The following is a 20143-nucleotide window of genomic DNA, read 5'->3' on the forward strand; positions in this document are numbered from 1 at the left end:
TGTATTGTAATAAGTTAGCAGAGATTCCATTATTTTCATGCAGGAAAAGCCCATTCTTTAAAGACATAAATTATTTTATACAGTTTTCACAGACCTTGTGTGCAACACCTATTGGCTGGCAGTTTTCTTACTACTTCATTTATTGGTCAGAAGGTGATTTGTGTGTATGTACTAAGATTCAGGTTGCTTACATTTTTCTTTTATGGGTTTTCATGGAAGAGATCTTATTGTTTACACAGATGAACTTATTTTTCAACCCAAGAATATGCTGTTGTGTTAATGAGTTTTCATACCAAGATTGTTTTTGCATGGGAACTTGCGAGTTACTTAGAAGTGACAGGCTAACTTTGGCAATTTAGCAGAGCAGGCCTGATTTTATGAGGCCTTTCTTTTATAATTCTTCTACCTGTCACGACAGTCTTGGGTTTAACGTCATGTTGAATTCAACAAAAGTATTTGGATATTTCTTAACCTAAATTACAGAACTGTTTTACCTAGGAATGCTATGTGACCCTTCCTCTCTGGAAGTTTCTAAACCAAGACCTAAAATTATTGCTGAGAGCTTACAGTTTAACAACAACAGGGTTCAGAGGCATGATGAAGGAATTACAACACTGCCAGCTCTTGAAAGTCAGGTTAGAATAACATCTAGAGTTTATGAATCTGGGGCCACAGTCCAGTACAGTTGTGGAAAGAAAGGATAAACAGCATGTGTCTTACTGTGTGTATTTGTCTTTAGAATTTAATGAAACATGTCTGTGTTTAGATAGAGAAGCCACTTTATTCTCAGAACTGGAGTAACTTCTTCCAGAGGAAGCTTGCACGCTGAGCACTGTCAAAGAAACCTTCTGTTAACTTCTGATGTTTTAGGTATAGTTTGGGTTTTGGGGTTTTTCTCCAGAGCAAACAGTTTTATTTCCTACAATGTACAATGTAGGAGGGTTTTCTTAGGAGAAAATGTGAATCACATGATCTTGTTTGTTCTTTTGGAATACATAAATTGAAATAGCTCTCAGTGTAGCCTAAGGAGCAATGTAAAGCTCTGCTCTTCAAGAAAGACACTAATGTGAGAAAACGTCCTCTGCAATCTGTGTTTACTTGGGATGCTATTACTTTGGATTATTATTTTTGTATTAACTGCCTTGGATCGATGGCTAAGAAATAATTTACTGGATTAGCATCTTATTTGAACATGAAGGAAGAGATTAATCTTGATTAATATAATATATCCCATTTAAGTCTAAGGGTGATATAGACTCAGCTACTCAGAACTTTATCATAATGTAGTGAGTAGAGCAGGCAGAATTAATCTGAAAATACTCAAACTGGTAGGAATTCTTATAGAAGGATACTGAACTGAGAGAGAAACTGGAGAGTGTAGAAGATATGCGTTGTGAAAATGAAGACAGTTGCTTAGTTTCTCAGCTAAGAGCACGAGGAGTAAATCTGAGATCTGCAGAGGATTCAGAATAGAATGCTTATCAGCCTGAACAAGAAGCTTACAAGAAATAAACTCCTTTGGAGATAATTAGGAGCATAATGGAAAGGTGAATACTGAGAATGCAGTGGGGGATTTCTGGGTTTGTAGTCCTGCTGGTGTGTTAAAAAATCTGCTCTCCAAGAGCAAACCATTGCTGTACTGTATCAGCGTCAGATGGCTGCAAAAGCAAAGTCTATTGGACTAAATGTGAGCTTGGTATGCTATTTTGGGCAACCTGCAAGAGACAGAAGGCTCTGTTAGACAGCGAGAAAATATTCATTTCAGGCAGTAAAATCCATTGTGAACAGGAGGCTTCTCTTTTTCCTTTCCCTTGTATCAGTGCTACGTTAAAATCTTAGGGAGCCAGTAGTCTGCTTAAAGCACTGTTGTTCAGGATAATAGAGACAAGGACAAATCATGGCTGTAATTGGAAAGACAGGCCATAAGGTAATGCTATTTCACCCCACCTATTGCATACAAAGGCATTTCCTCCTCTTTTTTAAGTCCCCAAGCCATAAACTCCTGGGTGCATATTCTGGGAAAGTATCTCTGCCTGCTTAACTGCTTATGTGATCTTTGGTAAATGTATGATGCTGGTATCTCCAGAAAAGAGTCTGACTCAAGAGGACATCTGCCTTGGATGGCAATAGCTCTTGCTACTGACGTTCTTGGAGAAGGTAAAGGAGCGTGATGAAATATTGATGTGCACAGATGTATAGGAAGGAGCAAGTCTCTGCTGAACTGGAGTCAAACAAACAGTACATAAGTACATTTTGTAAAGTATGCAAGTTGCCAGCAAGTTGGGCTTTTCTAAGACTGCAGAATTCATGTTTATTCTGGCTTCCTGAAGGTGAAATAAGCTGCACAACTGACAACACCATCAGACCTCAAAAGCCTACTTTCTCTATTACTACTCAAATTATAACCTTTCTTTGAAAAATCGTGTCATTTTCTATGCTGTGTTTTAGTGGAAATCCCCTTGCAAAGAATGTAAGAGACACTTGAAAAGAGTAGGTATTCCTGCAAGATGTAAATTGTGTTTGTGTTTGAAATGGAAATCTATTTTTAAAAATGAAACTTCAGAGTTTTCTGGCCAAAGTAACTACAGCAAAAATGTTTTTAATTGGGTTTATGCTGAAGTGGAGTCTGCTCTGGTTGTAGTCTCACATATTGGAGAAGTAGAACTGTTCTTCTAAGCTGAGCATCTGACTCTTTACTTTGATATTGCGTGCAGACCTGGTGCTCCTTGTGCAGTGAACACAAATGAGCAACAGTGCTACAGGAGAGAGGTTGGTTTAAAAGCTGCCAGAGCTTTAAGAGCTGCCAGAAAGAGGGAGGCCTTTCAAGTGAGCTTCAAATGCTGCAGAGAGCTCTTCTATCTCTTACAGTGAATTTTGTACTTAATGATAAGATTAAAAAACTAATCAGGGTGCTTTGTGCATTGTAGACAAGTCTGTCTTTAATCACCACTTTACTTAAGACCAGTGTTAAGCAGAATGCTATCTCATTAACTGCCCCTGAAATTGTGGCTCCTATTAAAAGCAGTATCGTGGGTTTCCTGTGGGGAAACCACTGGGTGTTTGTTTTGTTTTTTGGTGAGTTTTTTGTTTGTTTTGGTTTTTTTCTGAATGCTGCAAAACCTTATTATCAAGGACTATAAAGAGAAAATTTCTTATCTTGATAATTCTGCACTGAAAAATTTCCATTGAAATCTAACACTGCATACTTGTGCAGCTTTGGGTGGGGTTTTCTGTGCTGCACGCTTTGAGATAGCAGAGCAGTCCCTGTGCACTTAGGAGAGAGAGAAGAGATGCCACTTCACTCAAAACCTGCAGAAATAAAGTGTCACTTTTTCTTTGACTTCACTAGATTTTATTTTCTATTCAGGTAGACACTGTATCCTGACAGGGATGTAATCTCTAGTGACTATTCTTTCAATAGCCACAAGAAGAATGAATTTCCTATTAAAATGCTATAATCCATTTACCCAGTTTTAGGATTTTTTAGTTCCCTCTTGACATGCTTATACAAGTAGGGAAATACTTTCCCCTGGTCAGCCAAAGGCCTGGCCCTGCAACTCTTCCCCATGTGAGACATCCTAGTGAAGCCAGCAGGCTCCACTCTGTCCTTGGTAGCAAGCTTACAGCTCTATCGACTTTGACCAAAGTGCAAGAAGAACTTGTGAGAAAGACAGCGACCCTAAAATACTGAGCTTATTCTTTTGAGTTTCTGTGGCTCTGTTGGAGCCAGTGTAGAAAACCCAAACTCATGTACATGTGGCCTGAAGCCTCATGGGGTATCGCCCTGAACAATCCAAGTCACTTGCTGTGGCCTGAGCTGATAAAGCGACTCCTCCCTTGTCCTCACTGCTGAGGTGATGAAGCTGACTCCTGCTCTGCAGTGTGTCCTTAACCAGCTTAGCCTTCATTGTGGACTTTCTCATCATGGCTAAGAGAATGTCAGAAGCTTGTCCTCTGTGTTCCAATGAGATAAACTTGTTCTACCTTGAGTGAAGTGTTCCCAGCCACAATTCTGAATGAAAATACCCCCTTACTTTGGGGAAAATGACTCCTGTGCTCTGCTGAGTGACTGGTATTGCGGGTAATGAATTCTTGTAACTCAAGATGCTGTCTCTGCATTTGAACACTGTCTCTTCCACCACTTTTTGAAGCCTGTATTATCACAGTTCATGTTGGACTGTCCTTCTGGGCAGAAGAAGAGTTCTAAGCTCTTAAAAATCTGATGGAGACCTAGTCTAGGCTGTCTTGTTGAGGGTTCTTGTTAGGAGTCAGACTTGGGTGTACATGTGAATGCCCCCACCTCACTTTGTCGTGACATCACAGATGAAAGCACTTGAACTACATGGTTTTCTCCTCTGAAATCCTTCCTGCATTTTATCCAGAGGGACACTACTTCCCTCACACAACACAGTTGCTAGGGAGCAGTAGGAGAACCACTGAAACAGAAGTAAAGTGCAGGCCATGCACATGTCCGAAAAGTCACAGTGACAAGGAAATGAAAAAATGTTTGAGCCTCCCTCAACTTAATCTGTGATTGCAAATATTTACCAGTAAGCCAAGGTATCTCTGCAGTGCAGCTTAATGACTGCTTAGCTCTAATTAGTGTGTGTGTAGGTTAAGAGAAAGATTTGAAATATTGACGGTGAAGCTAAGCTAAGCCTTAAAAACTGGTCAGTGATGCATTGAGGTAATGAATTTGAAGTGAATTACTTAACTACTGAACCTTTCAGCTTAACAGTGTTGTGGTTGCATCTCTATTTAAAGAAGTTTCTGGTAAGCGGATAAAAGTGCTCATCTTGCCACATTCACGGCTGTTAAAACATTGTTTTTTACTACTTCCTGTCGAGCAGCACATTTGGGCACAGCAAAGCGTGTGCTGCTTCTCTTGTAGTTTAAACTGTCAGAGACTTGTTAGCATTTACAGAAAATAAGAACACAGGTGCGTGGAAAATGGCTGTCTTGTCCCACAAAATGTTGAAAGCCTGCGAGGTGACTGTCCCACATTGGCCATGAGCATTTTGGCTTTTCTCAGAGGCCAAAGTAGGAATTGTCCCAGGAGTTTTCTTTGAGCGTGAGAGTCTTAGATGAAAGTGTGTGTGTGAAGGAGGCAGGGCGTAGGCAGAACGCTGTCTCTGTGTGAGAGATGAAAAATGCAGCCATGGACCCCTTTAGGTACCGTGGGTGACCTTACTCTGTCATGCACAAACGCTGTAGCTGCAGAGGGAGGACGCTGGTTTGGAACGAGATGATCTGTAACGTTCCTTCCAAACCAACCCATTCCATGACAATTTTTTCCAAGAGAATTTTCCCAAGAGAAATATCACGGCACGTTTCACTAAGCTTCCTGGTTAACAAGACCGTATTCTTTCAAAAGTCTGGCATTGCCAAAGCACTGATAGTCTCTAAACAAGCTCTGTTATGCCTACCTTGAACTAGCAAAATAAACTCATTACTTCAATTTTTGTTCTGTTTATAATCTAGGCTACTGAAGTTCTTTTTATTCGTGTTCTGTCCTTAATAACTCTTATTTTGAGTTTGGTTAAGAAAGTTGTTTTGCTCTCTAATGAAACACGCTCCTCAGGAGTATTTTCTGTCTTCTTTATTGTATGAGTTGCTCTGTGTGCTATTATTGATGCCAAAAAATTCTTGCTGGGTTGCTTAGTCAGTGCTTTATTTTGTAGCACTATCCAGGGATGAAGAAATATTTGCATAAGTAGATTTTCTCTTTTTATAACCTAAAGAACAAAATTACTTAATATTCAAAGGTGATAGCCAGTTGTGTGATTTGGTTGCTATTTAGAGATTTCTGTTCAGATACTGAGGTAACTGATGCATAAAATATGATGCACACCCTTCCACATTACCACTGATGTGCACGTGTGTGTAGGTTCAGCTCTCCACACCAGATATGGACAGGAGGAGCAAAGACAATGTGGCTGAGATGGGAGTTGAATGAATTCAAAGCATCCAGCAGTGCTATCCCTCTCTGTGAGCACTGCAGAAATAGATGGTGTTTCCATCTTGAAAACTGGCTGTCATTTTAGTAGAAAGTCTGCCATAGCTATGTAGTTCGTAGAATACTCCTCAGGTCACGCTCAGCCACTGCTGAAAAGAAAGGTTCTTCTCAGTGGAGTTCAGGAACTTGATAGCAATCCCTTCAAGCAGAGGAGGCATGTAGATCAAGCTATTTTCCAAACTTTCCTACACTATTAAAGAGGTAGGATGGTTTTAAGTAGTATAGGGGGGTAGAGAGGAAAAAGGAGGTGGATTAAATGCTGTACCCACACCTCGGTGAGGAAACAAAAAAAAGTACCAGCATGTGTGAAGCTTGAAAGCAGAGTGAAACAAGCAAGAGAATAGTGTTAGTATTTGATCTTTGTGCACTGAGCTTTATTTTCTTCTCAGTACATAAATAAATGCATGCTTAAAACTGTTCATCTTTGCAGTGACTCAAGCATCCTAGATAAAGCATCAGTTTCAAACATTGCTCTACCCTTTACTTGAAGTGAAACATTTTTAGGAGTTAGAGCACCATGCTAAAATTGAGAGAAAAGTGTAAATTATTTTCTATCAGTTTTGAAAACAATTATCCATTTTAGCTGAACAGGCCAGGTTTTTCAGCTACTTGAGGAGAAAAAAAAATGTGGTAAAGGCTGACCATTCTGGTTTGTGGCTTTCTCCAACTGAATGCTTTTATTCTGTGTTTGAAACTGTGCACACTGTGACTTTACATCATGGGACAGACAGTTCACAGTGGGTCACCAGATCACACAGAGATGACAGGTTCTGATGTGCTTTGCACTAGTTTTTCTGGAGTCGTGCTCAGCTCAGTACCAATAGCAAAACTGTGGTGTGCAAAGAAAAGCTGGAATCTTCTCCATATGTACACGACTGGTTTTCTTTTAACCATTGTTAACTTACAGTGTACACCAAAAGTTTGCACTGGTAACATTTTTGAACAAACACGCAATTTGACATCAAACCCCAGAGTTTCTTTCTCCATAACTGGAGGCTAAGGAGGTTCTTTTAAAGAAACTGTTGGTAGCTTCTCTTTTTTTTTTTTTTTTTTTCAGTTGGGAGGAAAAAGCTCTGAGGCCTCACTAAGTTTTCTATGTCACTGGTTAAATGTGTAATTTGGTGCATGATTCATACATTAATGCTGTGGTTTGAAGCTAATTTTTTTCCCTGATATCATATAATGGAGGTCTTTATTTTAATGTGCCTGCTTATTTTAGGCAATCAAATCCAGAGACAAGGCACACAAAAAAGAATCTGTACTGACGTGCTTTTTTATTACAGGACTTGTATTATTACAGGACTGTCTGTCTTTGAAAGGTATCAAAACTCTTCATAAAGTGAAACCAATAAATACTGTGCACCACACAGAACATGATCATACAACCAGCCCTGAATTAGAATGTACACCTTACCCAGCAGCAGCTCTCTGAGGTTGTTTAAAGCCACGATGGAAAGGTGATACGCAGGGAGAAATGCAGTTTGGCTTCTGCTTGGTGCAGGTAATTACACCGTTTCCTTCACACATTGGAGTAACTTGTTTCTCTTTGTGCAAACGGATCTGTGGTATATATGCAGAGTCTTGGCTCTGCGTTTCCTTTGAGCATTACTGTATTTGCGAGTTCAGGTCTCCAATGGATTGCTGAGAGCATTAGTTCATGTCCAGTTCAGCACTAGAGAAGATTTAATGCATTTACAGATACATGTGTGCAGGTTTTCAGGAAGGGCATTGTATTAGTACTTCTACTAATTCCTGGGGTGAGGCAGTTCCTACCCTACGGAACAAGCTTGTGGTTTGTAACATGACTTCATGTATCAACTCAGTAATATTTCCCTGTGACTGTGCCTGACAAAGTAACTATGAACAACTACCTGTACTTCCCACTTCGATGCCGGTGTTTTTAAAGATGTCATATAGACGATTTAGACGGTTAAATTTCAGGTTTGGAGAGGCAAAGGAGGGAGCAGAGCATTGTTATCAGACATCTCGCTAATGTGTGGCTGGCAGTACTTACAGTACCATCCTTTTATGTGTCTGCTTTTCTGCTGTGACACCTGCTGCTGTGAGCATCCTGGTCCCGTGGTGGGTGAGGGACTCCCCCTGGGCTGAACAGCTGGCAGCTTGCTATGGGCAGGCTTCATTTTGAGCACTGTCTTTCCTGACATGACTTGCTTCCCTTGCTGTAGAGCAGAGCTGGAGTGTCTCTCCTGCACTGATCCACAAAGGAAAACTCTGATGACAGTGAAGCATGTGATGGGAGAAAATTGGGCAAGGTTGTCTTACCTCAGATGAAAGACCTGGCAGCCTTAACAGGAAAAAAGAGCAGAGGCTTGGCTGCATGCACAAACCTTCAGCAGCATGTCACTTTGTCTCCTAATAGAAGGCAGAGAGGAGTGCAGGAAAATCTTTTAAACTTAAAGAATGCTGACTAGGTTGTCTGGTGTCACCTATGAAACTAACATTCCTTTGAGCCTGCTGGTTTCTTGAATGGTCAAAAAGATCCTATCTCACTTAAGCATTATTTGATACAGACCAGCCACATCCTTCCCTTTCCTCACCAGAACACTGAGGCTGCCAATTAACTGGCAGCTGCCTTGCTGTAGCTCATAGATGAAGATGTTTGTTATCCTGGAGTGGAATCAGTACCTGTGTTGCTTTATATCCAAAGCCTGTGATTTCTGGCAAGCATAATGACTTTTCTGCTAGATTAACCCTAACTGAGATTTAAATAGAGGATTTTAAAATGATGAATACATCCATCTGCCCTGTGCAAAGACTTTCTTATGATGATCAGCTGAGCAGCTAGAGCATCAGATCCTTCCAGCAGACATCTGTGTTAATTTGGAGAGCTTTTCAAGCTCCTTTCTTTCAGGTCAGCTCTGTTCTATACTTATTTTTCTACCTTTAAGAATAGAACCTGTCCCATGCCCTCAGCAGGAGCTAGAATCTTCTCAGTGCCAGTAAATTCTCACACTCTTTTGTTACCATTTCCTCTTCCCTTCTCTGTTCAAAGTGTGTCTTATCTAGAGAAAGCAGAGCATGGAGCGAAAACAAACCAACTTATATGTTCAGTAAACATCAGGTCAAGATACATAATTCAATTTACCACAGCAGGGTGGCATTTTTGAGAGAGGTGTTTAAGGTATAGAAAGGGATTTTCTGGGCTGTATCTGATGATACATGGCTTCTGTCGGGAGAAAAATCCTGGGGTTTGTGTTTCTTCATTAGAATAACAAATGAAAAAGCAGAGTGCACTGTGTGTCAAAGCTGTATTTATCTTCATGCCGTATTCAGCACTTTCTCAAGGCAAATATTCTAGCTCAGAAAGGAATTGTGAAAATGCAGACTGAGACAGCAGGTTCTAAAGTCTCTGTGCATGCTTTTCAGCAGCACATTTTGAAGCTGAATTCCTTTGCTCTCAGGAAATTCCTTGGGTTATGGATACTTGATTTTAACAATGACTCTGTTACATCAAAGGTTGAACGGGATCATGAGTCTTACTGGAAAATACAACTGGGCAATACTGCAGGGAAAAGAAAAGCAATATTCAAGATGAGAAAGAGGTAAAAAATAAAGATATGTGGGTGAAAAACACAGAGGAGAACTCTAATCATTTCAGTAAAGGGTAGATAACAAGGGCCCCATGACGTGAGCCATAGTTCATTAAAGTAGCCAGAGGCACTGAGACTCAAATGATGGGCTAAGCACTGTGCTGGAGCTCTTGGACAGCATCTTTCCTGAAATCTTTGGGAGCCCTGCTGTGAGACCAAAACTGAGCCCTTACATAAGGACTGTGCCAGGTCTGGGGCAATAGCTAATGGAGATACAAGCCTTATGCATTTATGTGAAAAAAAGTCTGTGGAAGTGTTGAATCTTGCCACTACATCCTTCTTCCCCTCACCTGCTCTAAGGAAATACTGTGTCTCCTGCCAAGGACACAGAACAGGCTCTACACAAAGGCAAAAGAGTAACATCAAACAAACAGAAAAAGAGGGACTTTTCTGGGTTTAACAAGGGAGCAGCTGTGGAGGAGTTAATTCTTGAGGAAGTCTTAAATCTCTCTGTGTGGCTTTCTGTGGGCTACCTTCAGTGCCAGAGCTTTAATGACTCAATCTCAGACCTCTCAGGAATAACACCTCCTGACCAGGTGCGCTGTGGAATTAAGGCTGCAGTACAGGTCACAAATTCCCCCTTGAGATTTGGGGATTTTTTTGTGTGGGGTTGAAATTTTTGGCTCATTTTGTTTATTAGGTTTTTTCCCCTCTGGTGAGGAAACTCATGGACAAGTACTGCAGTGTATTGCTACCTCAGTGGTGTCAGTGCCACTTTTTGTGCTCTTATAACTGTTGTTGTGGACTGGCTGCATTTTGCAATATTCTAAATAAATTTACGTCATTTCACACAACACACTGTCTTTATAGTGACTTCTAGAGCCAAACTCAGAAGGAAGCCATGAAGAAAAAGAATGCTGTTTATAGAAGTCTATAGACTTAAAAGGCAACTCTGAAAGGACAGAGTACTGCTCAATACTGCATCATTTATAGCACTTTCATGTAAGTGTGCCAGCTTCCTTGATTTATGTGTATGTATATTTTGAGTTCTTTTCTTCCTATCATCCCAGAAATTGATTCTCTTTTGTCATGCCTCTGAGCCAGTTTACAGACCGTGTGATATTCCATCACCTGCCTGAGTTATAGTGAATACAGTGGAACAAATGCCCAGATGCTCCATTTCCAGAGTGAGGAAAGGGCATTTGTTCCTGCCTGTGGAGATGAGGACGGCTGGTTTGCTGCTGGCTAGATCATGCATGTCTCTGGTTTGGGTTATCAGAAAATGGGATGCTATTTGTGCTGCTTTCCTAGGATGTGTCCTCTCTCTTTCTGCACTTGGAAATTTTATCTGAATGTGACTGTTTGCAGTGTTTAGGATTCTGAGAAGCCTAATAGGAGTAAGTGGTGTTAGAGAGGTGTGCAGGGTGGTTTTCATGCACCTCCAATGTGTTAAACTTCTATGCTGGCTGTAAACACTGTGCACCCACACTTGTGAGAGGTGGTGTCACTCTGCTGCTCAGGACAACCATGGACAACCATGGTGAGACACCTTCAGAAGCACTTACAAAAGAAGGATCACATTAGTATTTACTGAGTGGTAGCCTTCCCAAAAGGCACAGAAATCCTACGTGTTCTCTGCCTCCTTTGGTTATTTACCATGACAGATAATTCTAAACTTCCTGACTGAACTCATTGAGCGCTAATATGATTATTGTCCAGCCACTTTAGAGGGAAGGTCTGGCAATTTAAGGAGATGAAGAAGGGTGTGTGGAAAAAAGCACCTAGAGATTTCAGCCCCAGGCATAAAAGCACTGTGCTTAGAAGTAACCTCTGAGAGAATATGAAGAGCACCATCTACTGATGCAGAAGAAAATTAACCATTTGTAAACAAAGCTTTTGTTTTTCTTTTCCTTCTCCTTAGACAAGTTGTTGGTGGCTTTCTGAATGCAGACTTTAATCTGGGTTTTGATTGTCACTGGCAAGATATTTTAACTATAGACTCCCCTTGCTAATGGTGCTGATAGAGAAGAGGGGGTTTTGTACATGGTCTGTTCTGACCCTCAGCAATCCCAGCAAAGAAGGGGCCTCATTAGCACCCTTGATATGCATAAATATGCATGCCAAATGTATCAGCTGCCTGCCTAATCCTTATTGTCATGGCAGTTGCTTTCAGTATCAGCTTAGAAAAGCATGTTGAGCTGCCACAGACCATCATGGTCTCTTCCCAGTGCCAGCTCCCCTCAGCTTCCTAGCTGAGAGCTGAATGATTTGTGGCCTTACCTGACAGCTTTATGAGCTCCAGACTTGGAACATTCCACAACCTTTAGGCACTTGACACTGTCCTGGTTTGTTGTGCATGGGAATGGATCATGCAGGTCCTGTTGCTGTCAGCTCCTAGGCAGAGCAGGCTGTGCTCACCTGAGAAATTTGAAATTTTCTTAGAATGAAAATGCACTTTTTATTTTTTCCTCTAGATCTCCATCAGCCTGACCTGCTCCCCTCTGCTAGGGAGGACTAACTCTATATTCAATCTTGTTTCCTCATTACTCACTAGTGCTCCATCATCAGGGCCTCTTTTTCAGTGTTAGACTGGGCATGAACTTGCATCATTCAGAATCTCAAGTTAGTTAATTTAAGTTTGCCTTAAGGGAGCTGTGATGGGAATGATTAGACCTGCACAGATATCTGTATCTCAGATGTTGTAATCTTTCTATCCTCTTGCTGCCTGATGACGTATGGAAGAGGGAGCACAGCCTTGCTGCCTATTTTACAGAAGCACAAGGCTCCCTCTTTTGTTGTACACCAGCACCACTTAGTGCTGAGATGTTCCAGAGGTCACTAATAGAAAAACATGTTTATATATGATCATATTCAATTTCTTAGTGAAGCCCTTGTTTGTGAGGCTGTGAATTAGCACATGATTATTTTTTGCTCTGTCTTTGCTTTTTCTTTCCTGCCTACCTCCATTTCATAGAAATTAGAGCATTTTTTCCTACTGGAGCAGTATATTTGCAAGTATACACAGTTTATTCACTGGAGTCTAGGGTACAACTCATGTCTTGGGCCACCCCTTCCCAGCCATCAGCCAGTCAGTTCTAAAATATAGATGCAGCTTCATAAAACCTACTAGATATGAAGAGATTGAATAAAGTCTGAATATTAACAAGGGAGACAGAATCTTAGAACTGGCTATTCTGTTTGGTGAAAAAAGACACAAAAATGATCTTCAGGATAGTGAAATGCTAACAGCCTGGAGTTGGTTTTAGTTTGGTTTTGGTTTTTTTTTTTCCCCCATCCATTAATCATTGAGTAGAGGGATTGTCTTCTTACCTTGTTCTACAGAAACTGAACAATCTGAAGAGCTTAGTTTAGTGCAGGTAATTACAGAGAGGGGCAAGGATCCTTTTACCTGCTTGTGTCCATTATCTCTGAACTGAATAAAAAACACATCTGGAACCATAATAGCATCTTGTTTCCTAGGAGGGAAAAGGACAAGTAAGCCATTGAACCATTCAGCTCTTCTGAACGTTTTCTTCCTAATGTCAGAGGAATGTAAGACTTGGATCAAGTCTGCCGCTGCCTTACCTTGCTCTGAGATACAAACAAACTTGAGCAGAAAGAACTATGTTAAGACTTTTCTGCGTCGTAGGCTTATACCAAATGATACTTCTGGCACCTTACACATATTTAAATGTGACACTTTGAATACTTTGAATACTTTGAATACACTTGAGATGTGTCATAGCAAATTATTTCTTTCATTGTCACGGAGAGCATTTGGTGGTCACTTTCTGAACAAGAAAATGCCAGCTAATGCTTGTTTGCAAACAGTAGTGCCTAAGGCAAGCCGGGAGAGGGAGGACAGGACACCTGCCTACATAAGAGGCAGCAGAAATTGTTTGAGGCACATCAGGTTCTAAATGTTTGGACAAGGGCAATATCCCAATGTTTTGATGGCAGTTTTTTGAGTGCCAGTAATCTCCATTGTTCTCTCCAAAAGGCTCCTTTTGTGAGTAGAAAACAGCAAAGTCCGGAGGTGACAGCTGCAGAAGGACAGCAAGCTCTTTGGGATCAGGGCACAGGGGAAAAGGAGACTCCTCTCATTTAAAGAGCCCAGCAGTCATACAACAGTGGGGGACTATGGCCTAAATTCCTTCATCTAGCATGAAAATGCATCAAGCTGAGGAAGGCACTGTCTCTTTTTATTTCACTGTGAAGGGAAATGTGTTCAAAAATACTGAATAACTTACTATGGAACAGCCCTTATGTTTATATATTTATTTATTTCCACCTATCATCATACTCTCTGTTTTTCATACAAGGGTGGGGAAGTGTGGAGATACAACTGTGTAAAGTTTCTAAGTTTGCCACAGTTATCTGGCAAAACCTGCCAGACAAAAGCATCATTTGCTCGCTCTATGCTTTATTTAGGCCATTTTCTTATTTTATTGTAAGACTTTATTGAAGATTCTCGTTCACTCAGCAAGTGAACTGAAATAAAACTTTGTTGCTCCTTTTTTCTGTACTAAATAATTTGGTGGTAGTAACTGATTTGTCTAGTAAAGAAAATCAAATGGACAACTGGATGACAGTTTCCGCAGCTAGAAGAATTTAGTATTTCACAACAAAATATATTTAGGACCAGAAACTGATCTCCAGATTAGATAGAAGATTTTGTGATCTATATTGTTTCTTACAATGAGTAGTGCAGCTGTTGTATCTTTGCATATGGACTAGGAAAAATTAATGATGTATTCAATTTTTAAAACTGTTTCATTATCCTAAAAAATGTGTGTAGATAAAAAAAGCACGTGGGGGATGCTTTTTTACTTTGTATCACTTCCTTTAGGTTTGAAGCTCAGGCAGATCTTGCAGCAAAGATGATGTTTCAGGCACAGCAGTGAGAAATAATCTATTGCGTGACACTTGTCTTCCGTAAAATTCAAGGGTTTGGTGTTAAACTGCAAGGAAAGATTTTACCTGTGAAATTTAACACTCAACAAAGTCAGGCTAAACAGAAATACAGAAGTGTTCTAGCTGCGTATTGGTCATTTGTCCCATGCCAATGGCTCACAAAGCCTAAAATTTTGTCTTGAAACTTGAACTTGCTCTAGGAATTACTTTTCTTTTATTATAATCTACTCCTGGGAAGTTTGGGGAACAAGTAGGATAGCGAGACCTTACGTGTTGTCTCGGTTTTGGCGTTCTTGTTTGTTTAGTAGTAATTCTAATACATCTGTGTACATTTTCCTTTGTATCTAGGGCCAAAAATGTCTAGATAAAAAGACATGTTCCTGTTCCAAGGAATTCCCAGTTGCTGCCACACATGAAGTTTGTGGAAGACTCGCTGCACTGCCTACGCAGGCACAGAGGTAGGAGGGGGAGCCCTGGGAGGCAAAGCAGAGACGCAGTCCTGCATCTGAAGTCAATAATTGATCTCACAGCTGATCACTGGCAGCGTGGGCGGCAGGTCCCCAGCGCCTGCCCCCGCTCGGCATCAGCACTGGTACCTTACTGAGCCCCTGTAATCCACGAAGCTTTCAGCACTGCCAGCTCCTCCTGAGCCACTGTGGGGACACAGCCCTGACCTCTGCCTCGTGTGTGCCCTGTGGGGACAGCTCGACCTTCCCACGGGGGCCTGAGCTGGCACAGCCCCGGGCAGAGCCCAGCCCGGGGCAGGAAGCACAGGTGCAGCAGGGGACACAGCAGGGCTCTGCCAGAGGGGAGTCCGTGGTGCAGTTTGCATCTCATGTCTAGCACTAATGGCTTTTACAGATGTGTGTGCCCAAGATAAAGCCATTCTCTTGTGGTGTCAAACTCAACGTCGGCCAATTTTATATTTCCTCAATGACTGTATGAATGGCAATATGCACCTTTTTCTGTTTGAGTAGCTCCTCTAGAAAGCTGACAATTGGAGGTGGTAACATTCACTGTATGAGCTTTCCTCTAAAACCTTAAATGAGATCTAAAATTTCCATTAGAATTGTTTTGATGTTACATTTTGGAATTCCTTGAGCAAGTATTTCTTGAACATCTTCTTGAATCTCCTGCTTCAGAACCATGTCACCATATATTTCTTCCCTTAAAAACTGTGGATATATAATATGTAGTTTTCAGAAACTCATTTTAAATGGTTGATTTTTTGTCCCCTTTGGGGTCAAAACTTTTTGAAACCTTGGACTTCTTCAAAGGACAAAGTGTATTGTTGCTATGACTAGTCAGACTAATATGTCACCACAGTGTAACATGTCCTTCTGAGTTTATTATCAAAACAACTTTTATTACTTCGAGTGGGTCTACAGAGGAAAATGAGAACACTAAATGAAACAAGGACTGAAGAGGCAGGAAGCTATGAAACAAAAATAATATATATATATGTAAGGGAAGTGGAAAAATACGTGGCAAGCAGCAGTAATTAGGGCAACAAAAGACATATTGTCAAACAAATGATAGAACTGAAAATGCCTGAATGAAAAGGGATGCTTTTATAAAAAAGGAAGACCCTAAAGCAAAAGGCAAGAAGGGTTTTTTATCACTGTTGAATGAGTCATGGAGACATGTAGGGAGAGAGAACTGTGGTGAATTCATAAGGAAAGGAAGGTGAGTGGAGGAAGAAAAGGAAAATTTTCTGTTGATACTTTAAGCGGGTTGAAGCCGGATGTTTGGGGGCTGGAACATTTCCATCCTTTACTGCAGCAAGCATGTAGGGAGCTGGTCAGCACCTAGATGTGAAGTGACTTGCTGAGGACTTCAGTCAGCTGGTGTCAGCTGCCTCTCCACTGCTCAAGATGCTGCCCACCTCTGCACCTCTGCTAACAAATCTCAATAAGCCTGAGGGCCCCTAATGGAAAATGCTTTTATGGGGACATTCAGTAATGTGTGTAGCAGTCAGCACCCAGAGAAAATCTCTGGGAGCCTCTCTGGTCAAGAACAGTGTCTTGGACAGCACAAAGGGATTGCTGAACACGACTAGGCAAATTAGAGGAATTAGACAGTGGTTTAGAAGATGAATGCCAAAGGTATGACAGAGGGTCATTGACCTTTCATGATATGCAGCCCTCGTTAGCAGCCCCGCTGCACAGTGAATTATCCTTTCTTCATGTCACTCGCCTGACTGGCTGATAAGCAAATTTGAACCTTTGCAATTCAATCCAATCCAATTCACTATACCCTCATCAAATCTTAATTCTGTTCCCTACTCCTACCCCCTATTTCAGCTGCATAAGGAGTAAGTGAGGCTAAAGCCTATAGTTAATTTTCATGCACAAATTAAAGGCTAGATGACTATACTGTGCAGACTCCTTGTCGTAGTGGGTGAGCTGTCCTTTTGATAGTGAAAGCAGTGTGTGGCTGCAGATGTGGTGTCCTGGAAAACTAATTTTCTTGGGAGGGTCTTGGCAGCAGGGCTCCAGGCTCCATATTAATATGACACTTTCAGCCAGTGTTCTGGACCTCAGTCTTTCTCCTTTTAATTCCTGAGTAACTTAGGTCAAGGAAGACAGTGAGAAATCAGCTCCTTTCTGAAGGTCAGGAAGAAAACAACTGCAAGAGCTCCAAGTAAATCCAGATCAAACTCATTTAACAGCAGCTGCACAAAAGATGTAAAGAGTTGCTTGGTAGGTCCATAAATTAACTGCTGAAGCAAATACTAGCAACAATATACAGAGAAGGGTTATAATGGCAGTTTTAGGCTAAAAAAAGGGATCAAATTTACAAGTCCTTCACTACTGGTATTCTAAGAACATATTAATCCTGTTTCCTCCTTCACCCACACTTTTATTTTGAATGACAATTTGTAATGAAGGAGTAAACTGGTTTGTGGTAAAGAGAGCAGGCTCCAGGAGGTCTGGTGGCAGGATACCCCAAATGGCCAGAGCAGGGTATAGCAGAGCAAACAATTTCCCCCCTTCAGTGAGCTATTTTGAATTCAGGAAAGATGAGATGTGATCCTCTGAAATACTAAATATTGAATTCAGGGCAGGTGGTATAATTTGAGATTAACTCAACCATTAGGGTATCTCATCTTTTGTTCAGTACTGGCAACCCAGGACTTAAATATTCTTAAAATAGTTCTGTATGTTCTTTGCAGCTGCATTCCAGCCCTGCTCTTCTTGGCTCTAGCACGTGCCTCAATACTGTGCTGCTGTAAGAGAGAGCACAAAGACCAAACTTGCTTTTATTAAATGAACCTGAAATGCTGCTGCATTTGGAGAACCCTTGGGATTGCTGCTAGAGTTTGTCTAAAGCCTACAGATACATGCAAAAGGGATGGGGGATGCATACAAATCCCACGAATACCACAAACCTAGGTAAATACTAGGGTTTGCACAAATTTATTACCCAAGTAGTGACAAAGTTTGTAAACTCTCTGACTGAAGGAAATGGCTGGTTTACCTACTCTGCTTCCTTTTTGCTTTGCAAGAAATAGCTGTCTTATAACTGGGAACCTTCCTCCTGTGCCTTCTTTTATTCGTCTTCATGCAAGGTTGTCCAAAGAAAAATTGATAACCTGGATTACTACTCAGTATGCAAATATCCATACTTTTTTGAACATCTAGTTTTTGGAAGCTGCTTCAACACACAAGTAGCTTGAAAATCTACCTTAAAACAGAAATTAGCTTACAAGCCAGACAGGTCTGTCTATGGGTTTGAGGTTTCTTTTTTTCTCACTTCTGGCAAAACTACTGCAAATTGGACAATGCCATTATATTGAAAAAGACTGTGAAAAATACTTGGTTTTGATGATATCTGTCTCTAAAATGAAAAAAATCCCATTTCAAAATGCTTGCTTACATTTTAAACTTTGGCACCAAATAACTTTATTTCCAAGTTTTTATGTACTATGGACTAAAAGTTATTAATGTTTTGGGAAGGTTTCCCTTGACTGTGATCAGGATACACAAAGCTGTTACACGGAGATGAGAGATTTTCGCAGGGCAGAGAGTTCTTCTGAGCGAGCTCAAGGCTGAGCCAAGCCCAGAGCCCCTCTGCCTGTTTATTTCTTACTTTTTATACATTTGTGGGTCTGGCTGTGGATTGGCTTCTGGAGTTTTCACCTTCCAGCCAAATGGCCAGACCAACTGTCAGTTACAATTGTTTTCAGGTTAGAAATATGCAAACAAAGGACAGAGAATGAAAAACAAAGGATTTGCTTATGTTACATGTGTGGGAAAAGGCAGAAACTGCTCCTAATATTGTACAGTAGCTAAAAAGTCTGACTCCATTTTATGAACAATCAAAAGGCTTTTAAAAACTCAGAAAAACCAGGGTGACACTTGACTGAAAAGCAACATGAATATTTTCTTCATACTTTCTTATATTTTTGTGGCACTTGGGTTTTTAAAAGTATTCCTACCCTAAATTATAGAATTATAAGTCATTTGATTTGGAAGGAATTGGGTTTAAAGGTCACATAACCCAACCGCCCTGCAGTAGTCAGGGACATCTTCAACTAGATCAGATTGATCAGAGCCTCGTCCCACCTGGCTGTGGATAGTTACAGGGATGGGGCATCTACCACTTACTTCTCTGGGCAACCTGCTCCAGTGTTTTACACACCCAAAACATAGTGTAGTCAAATGCAGTGCCATGCAGAGCTTCCTTTTCAGCAGTTTGTTCACGCCAGCAACACAAGTTCGTTTCACCTGTTAATTTCAAATCTTCAGACGTGAGGGAATCATCATTCCTAGTACCTTGTATGGGCACATACTCCCCAGGTAACTACTTTGTACTTCGTGTCCTGGACTGATATTCCTTTGCATATATGTTTATATGTATATATCTGTGAAAACATTGCTTCATGTCCCAGTTCTCACTGTCAGGCCCCCAGAATAATTCAGCAGTTTGGAGGCATACTTACTTATAATATTTACGTAAGATCTTGTCATTATTACAATTTATTGCTTTTTCTGCCCAGTAGACTCCTTTCTTTGAGGGCAGAAAGGATCCTGGAGGAGGGACTATATTTATCTGTGGTTGCAAAGTGTCAGACAATAGTAGGGTAGAACTAAAAAATCAACTGATAACAGGTAAGTTCTTTGTCTTCTGGCCTGATACTAAATAAAGTTTTGGGGCTCATGCAGATCAAAGGCAATATCTATTAATCTATTTTCAAGTGATCTTCTTTTGGGAAAGCACTAAGCTGAAGTACCTTTAACTTACCTTTGTCTTCTTCAGCAGCATAGCTACCTAGCCTATAAATAGTACCTCTTATTCCCCTCATGTTTAAACATTTCCTAAAATTTCAATACACTAATTTTCAAACCTGTTCATCTGAGTCGTTGTTCCCTCTCCAGCACTTAGAATGCAAATGCAGTGAAATAGTGTTGCATTAGAAAGTGCTAATTAGCTCAACATGAAACATGAAAATGAAGAGTGTAGGTAGGTTATCTCCATCAACCTACTAGATTTTTTTCCTAATAACGTTCTCATTAATTTAGAAATACATTTTCTAGTCTCTCATGGCTGTTGAATGACTCCTACAACAGTTAAATAATATGAAAAGACTGAATGCTTTGCAGATCTCTAAATGGCCACTTGAAGTTATTTAAATCTTACAGCTGCTTTTCTTAGATAA

The sequence above is a fragment of the Hirundo rustica genome, chromosome 2 (genome assembly GCF_015227805.2).
Source record: "Hirundo rustica isolate bHirRus1 chromosome 2, bHirRus1.pri.v3, whole genome shotgun sequence".
Classification (NCBI taxonomy): Eukaryota; Metazoa; Chordata; class Aves; order Passeriformes; family Hirundinidae; genus Hirundo; species Hirundo rustica.